The 10763-nt window shown below is 36.2% G+C and overlaps 1 non-coding gene across 1 annotated transcript; it reads right to left on the reverse strand.

The window, feature by feature from the left end:
• Positions 1 to 228: 228 nt before the first annotated feature.
• LOC129689534 (U6 spliceosomal RNA) lies at positions 229 to 335 on the reverse strand. Its single transcript, XR_008722135.1, has one exon. It is a non-coding gene; the product is annotated as a U6 spliceosomal RNA (small nuclear RNA).
• Positions 336 to 10763: the final 10428 nt, after the last annotated feature.

Below are 10763 nucleotides of genomic sequence, written 5' to 3' on the forward strand. Positions count from 1 at the left end.
CATTCCAGCGGTTGCTCTTGGTTCTTGCTACTCATTGGCTTAGTCCCAAACCTATTCATGTCCAACGGCCTCTGTTCTTCGATTATTTCCATAGTTTATCTAACCTGATAGCAGCTCACTGTTCAGCCTTGTTCCTCTTTTTGTGAGGCCAGTGCTGCTGCCACTACTGAAATATGCCTCTCTTTTTTTTTATTATTTTTAAATTTTTTTAATATTAGTTACAGTTTAAAAATTATGGAACGCTTCACGAATTTGTGTGTCATCCTTGCACAGGGGCCATGCTAACCTTCTCTGTATCGTTCCAATTTTAGTATATGTGCTGCCGAAGTGAGCACTAGGTTTCTCTTCTTAGACGCTTTCTCACATATAATAATAATAAATCATTTCCCAGGCAGTGGTGGCCCACGCCTTCAATCCCAGCACTCAGGAGGCAGAGGCAGAAGGATATCTGTGAGTTCAAGGCCAGCCTGGTCTACAGAGCAAGTTTCAGGACAGGGCTACACAGAGAAACCCTGCCTCAAAAAGCAAAACAAGTAACAAAAAACAGAACAACTGTAAGACCTGGGATCTCACAGCTCAAGAGTTCAAGATCGCACCCTTCCCAGAAACTCCCCCAGACCACGACTTGTTGCAAAAGCGAGAGGTTTATTAACCATTGCGCAATGGGGTCACCCCTGCCGGTCAGCAAAGAGTGGCACTGGGAGACAAAGGCCTTTAGGTTTTTAAGAGTTACGAATTTTAAAAGCAACAATATAGTACAACAGTAAAGCAATTTTAAAATTACATTGAATTTATTATGTCAAACCTATTAGGCAGAAAGCATAGTGGTGAATATGGATCATAGGCAGCTCATAGCAGGAGAAACATTTCTTAATTTAAGAATTGATAAAGACATAGGCAGTTAGACATACATTTTAAATTAGCTTAATTTAATTTGAATAGATTTTTATAACCTGGAATGCTTAACATTATATAATATTATTTTGAATCAGGGTTGAATTATATATATTATAAAATATAACTTTGAATTTTTTTAAGATTTGTTATCTTTTTATTAATTACACTTTATAAACTTTGTATCCCCACTTAAGCCCCTCCCTCCTCCACTCCTGGTTCCACCCTCCCTCCCCCTTCTTCACACATGCCCTTCCCCAAGTCCACTGATAAGGGAGGTCCTCCTCTCCTTCCTTCTGATCTTAGTCTATCAGATCACATCCGGAGTGACTGCATTGTCATCTTCTGTGGCCTGGTAAGGCTGCTATCCCCTCAGAGGGAGGTGATCAAAGAGCAGGCCAATCAGTTCATGTCAAAGGCAATCCCTCTTCTGATTACTATGTAACCCACTTGGACACTGAACTGCCATGGGCTACATCTGTGCAGGAGTTCTAGGTTATCTCCATGCCTGGTACTTGGTTGGGGTATGAGTCTCTGGGAAGACCTCTGTGTTCAAATTTTCTGGTTCTGTTGCTTTCCTTGTGGGGTTCCTGTCCTCTCCAGATATTACTATTTCCCACTTCTTACATAAGATTCCATGCACTCTGCCTAACAGTTGGCCATAAGTCTCAGCGTCTGCTTTGATAGTCTGCAGAGCAGAGCCTTTCAGAGGCACTCTGTCGCAGGTACCTAGGTTGTTTCCTGTTTTCTTCTTCTTCTTATGTCCATCCTCTTTGCCTTTTGGGATGGGGACTGAGCGTTTTAGTCAGGGTCCTCTCTCTTGATTAGTTTCTTTAGATGTACTGATTTTAGTAGGTTTATCCTGTTATATGTCTATATGAGTGAGTATATACCATGTGTGTCTTTCTGCTTCTGGGATAGCTCATTCAGGATGATCCTTTCCGAGTCCCACCATTTACCTGCAAAATTTCATGATTTCCTTATTTTTCATTGCAGAGTAATACTCCATTATGTAGATGTACCACAATTTCTGTATCCATTCTTCAGTTGAGGGACATCTGGGCTGTTTCCAGCTTCTGGTTATTACAAATAGAGCTGCTACAAACATAGTTCAGCAAATGTCCTTATTGTGTACTTGAGCCCCTTTTGGATATATGCCTAGGAGTGGTAAGGCTGGATCTTGAGGAAGCGCTATTCCTAGTTGTCTGAGAAAGTGCCAGATTGATTTCCAGAGTGGTTGTACAAGTTTACATTCCCACCAGCAGTGGAGAAGGGTTCCCTTTCTCCACAACCTCTCCAGCATGTGTTGTCACTTGAGTTTTTCATCTTGGCCATTCTGATGGGTATAAGGTGAAATCTCAGGGTCATTTTGATTTGCATTTCCCTGAAGACTAAGGATGTTGAGCATTTCTTTAAAGATAACTGTGTTTCTCTGCCATTCGATATTCCTCTGCAGAGAATACTCTGTTTAGCTCTGTTCCCCATTTTTTAAGTGGATTACTTGGTTTGTTGCTTTTCAGCTTCTTGAGTTCTTTATATATATATATATACTGGATATTAGCCCTCTGTGAGGTAAAGGGTTGGTGAAGATTCTTTCCCAATCTGTAGGCAGGCGTTTTGTTTTGATGACGGTGTCCTTTGCTTTACAGAAGCTTTTCAGTTTCATGAGGTCCCATTTATTAATTGTTGCTCTTAGAGCCTGTGCTGTTGGTGTTCTGTTCAGGAAGTTGTCTCCTGTGCCAATGAGTTCTAGAGTTTTCCCCACTTTTTCTTCTAACCGATTTAATGTGTATGGTTTTATGTTGAGGTTTTTGATCCAGTTGGACTTCAGTTTTGTGCAGGGTGATAAGTATGGATCTATTTGCATTTTTCTACATGTAGACATCCAGTTAGACCAGCCCCATTTGCTTTTTTTTTTCCATTGTATGGTTTTGGCATCTTTGTCAAAGATCAGGTGTCCATAAGTGTGTGGGTTTATTTCTGGGTCTTCTGGTTCCATTGATCCACCATTCTGTTTCTATGCCAGTACTATGCAGTTTTTATTACTGTTGCTCTATAGTACAGCTTAACATCAGGGATAGAGATACCTCCAAAAGATTTTTTATTGTAGAGGATTGTTTTAGCAATTCTGGGTTTCTTGTCATTCCATATGAAGTTGAGAATTTTTCTTTCTAGGTCTGTAAAGAATTGTATTGGTAATTTGATGGGAATTGCATTAAATCTGTAGATTGCTTTTGGTAAGATGGCCATTTTTACTATGTTAATCCTGCCAAGCCATGAGCATGGGAGATCATGGGAGATCTTTCCATCTTCTGATATCTTCTTCTAATTCTTTCTTCAGAGACTTGAAATTTTTTTCATACAAGTCTTTGACTTGCTTGGTTAGGGTTACACCATGGTACTTTATGTCATTTGTGGCTACTGTGAAGGGTGCAGCCACTCCTCATGAGACCTGATAGAATAGAGGGAAGAGAAGGTGGACCTTCCTTATCAGTGGACTGGGAGAGGGACAGGGGTGGGGAATAGGGAGGGTGCAATTGGGAGGGGAGAAGGGAGGGAGATAGACGGGGGATACAAAGTGAATAAACTGTAATTAATAAAAATAAAAATAATTAAATAAAAATTAAAAACAATATTAAAAAAGTAATGTGTCTCTGTTTGCCACTTATTATAATGGTGATGTATTGTTTCTTTTTATGGTTTTATTTTGTTTTTATTGTAAAAAAGTGATTATTACAAAATAGGTGACCATGAATGATGTTACTATTTCACATATTTTTTTCTGAATGCATTTTACATTTTGTGTGAGTGTGCATATCTATACCCAAATGTGTATATATTACTGTTGTCATTGTTTTGTTTATTTGGTTTGGTTTTGAGGTTGAGTTCCTCTATGTAGCCCAGGATGATCTTGAACTCTCCTAAGCTCAGGTAATCTTCTGGTTTCATCTAAAATTATTTTGGAAAAAAAATGGTATTCAACAGTCTTTAAATTTCATTTAAATGGTTCTCAAAATCATCATGAAATATGGTTTGGAGTATAAGAAGATATGAGGGTATGTGAACTTTGCTGTGTACTTAAGTGTGTGAGGTTTTAGGTGGGCATTGTGAATATGCTTTATACAAAAGGTTTTATTTCTAATGCTTTCATGTTGTTCTGGGAAAGCCAAGTAATATATATATATATATAAAACACCATAGATAATATGTTCCTATTGTTATAGTCATTACATTAATGAACTCTTGCTCAGTTATGGGTACAAAATAGCAAATGGATGCTCTCAACAGTTATCACATGACTATTATAAAAAATAAAAAGCAGTTTAATAGGAATGCTTTTCTCAAAACTGATATATGAATTATTAAACCAATGTACATTGAGTAAAATAATCAGGAATTAATATCTGTTGTCATGAGATTAATTTGAAAAGACATAAATGTTATTTATGTATGTGTCAATCATAATTCTTTTATATACAAAGAATATATTAATTACTTAAGTCTGATAATGTGCATGACATACAATGTATTAAAACACATTATTATGATTTACCCCTGAGTTAATGCAAGTTCCATGTAGTTTATCATTTTGAAGGCAATCTTAAAATCTGAGTAGAATGATTATATAGGCTGGTTTTAATTTTTTTTCTTCTGCTTCTCTGATATGTCAGTGTCTATACAGCCAATATTAATTATTTGCTATTCTCTGGACAATATAAATTCATCTGCAATTTGAACTTTTAATTATGTGATACCTTGGTCAAGAATTATTGTACTATAGAGTACAAAATGTATAAGTGCATCTGTTTTTGTCCCTATCTGTTAGTCTGTGTTAATGGTTCTCAACCTGTGGATCATGACCCCTTAGGTGTTGAGTGACCCTTTCACACGGGTCACATATCAGGTACCCTGCATGTTAGATATTTAATTACAATTCATAACAGTAGGAAAATTACAGTTATGACAAAACAATGAAAATAATTGCACATGAAAAACTGTAAAAGAGTCACAACAGTAGGAAGGTTGAGAACCATTGGTTTGTATCTAATACAAGAAAAGACTCTAGGTCATATACATCATATCTATAGAAAGAATGCCTGCCTCTCAGGAAAATTTATTTTTATTATTATTATTATTATTATTATTATTATTATTATCAGTTATTACAATTTATTCAATTTGTATCCTGGATGTGGACCCCTCCCTGGACTTCTCCCAATCTCCCCCTCCCTCCTTCTTCTCCCCCTCCCCCTAGTCCACTCATAGAGGAGGTCATCCTCCCCTTCTATCTGACCTTAGCCTTATATCCAACTCAAGCCTATCAGATCTCATCAGGACTGGTTGCATTGTCTTCCTCTGTGGCCTGGCAAGACTGCATCCCCTAGGGGGAGGTGATCAGAGAGCCTGCCACTGAGTTTATGCCAGAGACAGCCCCTGCTTCCCTTGCTAGGGAACCCACTTGGAGACTGAGTCTATGGGCTACATCTGAGCAGAGGTTGTAGGTCCTCTCCATGCATGGTCCTTGGTTGGGTTATCATTTTCAGGGCCCCCGGTGAAACTAAACAAGATCCTAGGGAAGATGTTCAATCCTCATTCAGATGGGTAAATGCAGTAGACATCAGAAGCAGGAGAAGACAGGGAACAGGACAGGAGCCTAGCACAGAGGGCCTCTGAAAGACTCTACTGATTTTTGGTATGGAAGCAGAGGCTGAGTCTTATAACCAAACTTTGGGCAGAATCCATAGAATTTAATGAAAGAAGGGAGATAGAAAGACCTGGATGGGACAGGAGCTCCAAAGGATAACCAACAGAGAATTTCTTCTTATCTTGAAAATCTTTCCAGATTCATTCTGACTTTACTGGCCTTAGTGAATCCTTTTGTTTCACCTCCTTTGAAGCAAGGTGAGAAATTAAATTCTGCACTTCATCGTTTGACCTTCAAAACATCCAGCATTTTGGTTGGTATTAACATCAATAGAGATAATTTAAAAGTAGACATACAAAAAGGAAAACTGCCAGTTTTACACACACACACACACACACACACACTTTACATTTCATACTCTTTATTACAAACTCTTCTTTTATGCTAACATGTTCGCTTAAGGCACACACTGCCAATGTCTTGAATTTGTTGTGTAATAAGCCATGATCTCCCTAAAACAATCACAGTTCTTTTAAGGTAATTGATAAAAATTTTCCAAAATGCCAATGCAAAATAATCTAATGGAGGTATACAGAGACTGTAATACAATACAATATTTGAAATGTATAAGCAACTCTAGAATTCAAATAGTAAAATGTATATTTCTGGATTTGAACATAAAGCCGTCAGCATTCACAGATTTTGGTAGCCTTTTTGTTCTATTGAAAGAAAATAGATGGCTCAGAGTGACTAATGAGTTATTCAGAAGGAAAAAGAAACAATATTAGTGATAATAAAAATTTAGCTAGTTAAAGGAAAAGAACAAACTGGAAATTTAAATTACTACAAAACCACAAAACTGCTTGAAGCTGAAAGCAGAAAATAAGGCAAAAACACAAATTGTGATGCTTCCCGGGTTTGTAAGTGCAAAAATCAAACACATATAGAACTTAAATGTCAAGGCACAGCAGTATGGCTGAAAACAGTTTCATTTCTATTCCTGTGCATCACACATTTGCAAACAGACTTCCTATCCAATTTTCAGGTTCCAAATCCAAAGTAAAAAGTCAGCATATCATGACCCCTCTCTCTCTCTCTCTCTGCATGTCCAAGTTGCATTCACCATCAACAGGTCCCCGTTTACCGCCATCATCTTCTGTTGGTGAAGATATTAGTGAAAGTTTGTCATCTCTGTCCTTGAGGCTTTCTAAAGTAATTTATATCATATTCGCTTCCTGAGTGTGACGTTCATGCTTGTCTTGTTCTTTCACTCTTACTTTTACATGTAGTTCAGGAGTCTACTTCAGTGGCAGGGCTGTGCTGTTTTGTGAGTGGATCATCCAATATGCCTAGTGATTTCTTTCTTTAGAATTCAGCTCTGTTTTTACCTCTAAACTTGTAAAACTGATGACAAAGTGAGATACTGGGCAGTACTTCATAAAGCATTATTTATGGGAAACAGGAGATTCCCTAGGAGACATTTTTCATTTCTCATACAAAAATACCTTCTGCTTAATAGAATTGAATATTTTAATAATACTAAATTATAGTGAATCCTTGCTCTTCTTAATTTAATAAAGTCTCAAGTTATGTTATCCTCAATTAATTTCTTATTCTCATACTCTCCAATGTTTATTCATACCATTTGTAGAAAGCTTTCTTAGTATTTAAAACATTATACTAGCCACTGTTTTATAGTTTAAGTATTTTAGTTAGTTATTTACTATTTATTCTTTGACAATATTATGCTTGGATATAGTGTCATTTAGTTGCTCTTGCCCTCTTGTCCACTTGAGTATTAAATTGGAGTTAGGTAGCAGAAAACTAATATAAAATTAATATTTATTTTATCTAATATGGAATTTTATTTTTGTCCATGCTTACTATCTTGGTTTCGTTTGTTTGTTTGTTTGTTTTCATTAACAATTACTATTATAGCTTTGAGATCAGTATAATAAAATGGAGTGGATAATGATCATTTGTACAAAATTGTATGCTCACTGTGCGAATAATTTAATTAATCTGGCATAAATTAACATGACACAGCATGAAAATATATTAATCAGCAATAGTATTTTAAAATTAAAGAAGCACCTAGGACAATGAATACAAATATAGCTGAATATTACAGAAATACCCAGCTAAAAATTACAGAAATATCCAGGATGATGAACACAAAAATAACTTTCAAATCAAGTTTTAAAGTATTAAACAAACTCTCATAAGCTAAAAATTTCTTCCTGAAATTATTTATTTGATAAATAAGTAACACTATGAGCAATTTCATTGCTCATAACATATTTGAAAAGAATTGTACTTTCACTTCATATTTTCTTGTCCTAAATCTCAAATTGTAATATGTGATGTTTTAGTATAGTAATTAACAGGGTTTTAAAATAAGAAACGCTTACAAGAGTAGGATTGCACCATATAATTGTTACATGTTGCAGACATTCAACTTTAAATCCTATTTTTAATATAACTTAGATTCAGTAAGTTACGGTGTACCGTGCATCAATTTGGTTAACTCAGCAATATTAATTAACTATTTGCTATTTGGGTTTACAACTCTTACATAAGAAGAATTAGATTCTTTGTATTGATTATTTTAACTTTTAGTTTCTTATTTCTTTTTATTTTAAATGTTTCATAAAATTTTGAAAGATGTAATAAAAGAAGAAAATGTAAACTTCCAAAATCCTATTCTCATATATAGATTTTCTCATGCTGTAGGCTTTATGTACTTTGCATATTTACTATATGTAAATACTATAAATATATTCTGTGAACAAAACTGTGAGCAATTGTGTGTAATGCATTAGAATTGTTTTATGGTTTATGGAGGTAGCTCAGCAGTTAAGAGAACTTGTTACTCTTGCAGAGGACCCAGATATAGTTCTGAGAACGCACATGGTAACTCACAAACTTGTGAATCCAGTCTAGTGGCTTTGATGACCTGTCCTGGTGTCTGAGAACACCAGGCACCAACACTGTGCACATACATACATACAGGAAAAATGCATGTGAAGTAAAAATAAATATACAGTCTATTTTTGTTGTTGTTGCTTTTCAAGACAGGGTTTCTCTGTATAGCCTTGGCTGTCCTAGAACTTCTTCTGTAGAACAGTCTGGCCTCAAACTCACAGAGATCTGCCTGCCTCCACCTTCCAAATTCTGGGATTAAAGATGTGTGCCAACGTTGCCTGGCTCTAAAATATTTTTCTTATTCATAAATATAATTTTAAAACTCATCCTCTTTCATGTATATATTGTCTACATCATCTTAATATTAACAATATAATTGTAACCAATTTAATTACATAGAAACATTATTCATAAATGTTATACAATGTTACAATATTTTGAACACAGCATTTTAAGGGAAGATGATAAGCTTGATACTCTATGCATGGCACATTTTGGCTTGATGACTTGGTCTTACTACCTCAGCTATCTGAATGCTTGGAATACAGGTTGTGTCACAAATCCTACCTTTAAAACATAAAATCTTATTTTAAAAATATGGTTGGGATATTTAGTAAAATTGAGCTTTTTTCTAAACTTGGGCTCAGCCAGTGGAGTAGTTCTAGAAAACCCATTTATATCCTCCATAGTATCTTCCATTGCATTCAGACTGTATTATTTTGTCTGCAAAATTGTATAGCAGAAGTATCCATAGAACATTGTATACATAATAAATAAATAAATCATTAAAAATGAAGTATCATAAGTTTTGCTATCAAAGATACCATACATTTGTATCTTTTTTTTTTTTTTTTGGTTTCTGAATTACTTTAATACAAAATTTGCATTTGGAACTGAGAGTGGTCAGCATTTAGTGTAGCTGTCACAAAACCCTCACTTCAATCCAGAATACTGAAATTAATTCATTAATTAACTAATTACTTAATTAATCAATTAGTAATAATTCTGTACATAATGTAACTTTCACATTCTTTTGTTCTTACCCAATTTTATAGAATTATGGATTTATAACCACAAACATATTACTTGTACTGTAATAGGTATTAGAGATAACCTGAGATGATTTTAAATACTGATGAGGGCTTAGAAACATTTTTTTTTCTTTTTATTATTATTATTTTTTTCTTTTTAGTTACATTTTGTTAACTCTGTGTCCCAGCTGTATCCCGCTCCCTCATTCCCTCCCCAACCCCACACTCCCTCCCTGGTCTCCTCCCTGCCCCTTTCCAAGTCCCCTGATAGGGGAGGACCTCCTCCCCTTTCATCTGACCCTGTTTTATCAGGTATCTTCAGGGCTGGCTGCAAAGTCCTCCTCTGTGGCCTAACACCCTGCCCCCCCCGGGGGGGGGGGGGGGGTCAAACAGCCTGCCCTTGAAATCCTGTTAGAAATAGTCCGTGTTCCCCTTACTTTGGAAAACTACTTGGTTACTGAGCTACCACGGGCCACATCCCAGCAGAAGTTCTAGGTTATATCCATAGATGGTCCTTGGTTGAGTGTCAGTCTCAGAAAAGACCCTGTGCCCAGATATGTTTGGTCCTTGTAGAGCTCCTATCCTTTCCACATCATACTAACTTCCCTTCTTTCATATGATTCCCTGCACTCTGCCGAGGGTTTGGTTATGAGTCTTAGTGTCTGCTTTGAAACACTGCTAGGTAGAGTCTTTCAGATGCCTTTTGTGGTAGACTCCTGTCATACGTTCAATGCACATCCCATTTGTCTTTCTAAATGAGGATTAATCACCTTCGCCTGTGTCCACTTTCTTGATTATCTTCTTTAGGTGTGTAGATTTCATTATGTTTATCATATCTTGTAGGTCTATGTAAGCGAGTATATACCAAGTTTGTCTTTCTCCTTCTGGGATACTTCACTCAGAATGATCTTTTCTAGATCCCACCACTTGCCTGCAAATTTCATGATTTCCTCCTTTTTGATTGCTGAGTAGTATTCCATTGTGTAAAAATACCACAATTTCTGTATCCATTCCTCCGTTGATGGACATCTGGGTTGTTTCCAAGTTCTGGCTATTACAAATAAAGCTGCTACGAACATGCTAGAACTCATTGGCACAGGAGACAACTTCCTGAACAGAACACCAACAGCACAGGCTCTAAGAGCAACAATCAATAAATGGGACCTCATGAAACTGAAAAGCTTCTGTAAAGCAAAAGACACTGTCATCAAAACAAATAGACAGCCTACAGATTGGGAAAGAATCTTCACCAACCCTTTATCTGACAG

This window comes from Psammomys obesus, unplaced genomic scaffold (assembly GCF_907164565.1).
Source record: "Psammomys obesus unplaced genomic scaffold, mPsaObe1.curated_primary_1811, whole genome shotgun sequence".
Lineage (NCBI taxonomy): Eukaryota > Metazoa > Chordata > Mammalia > Rodentia > Muridae > Psammomys > Psammomys obesus.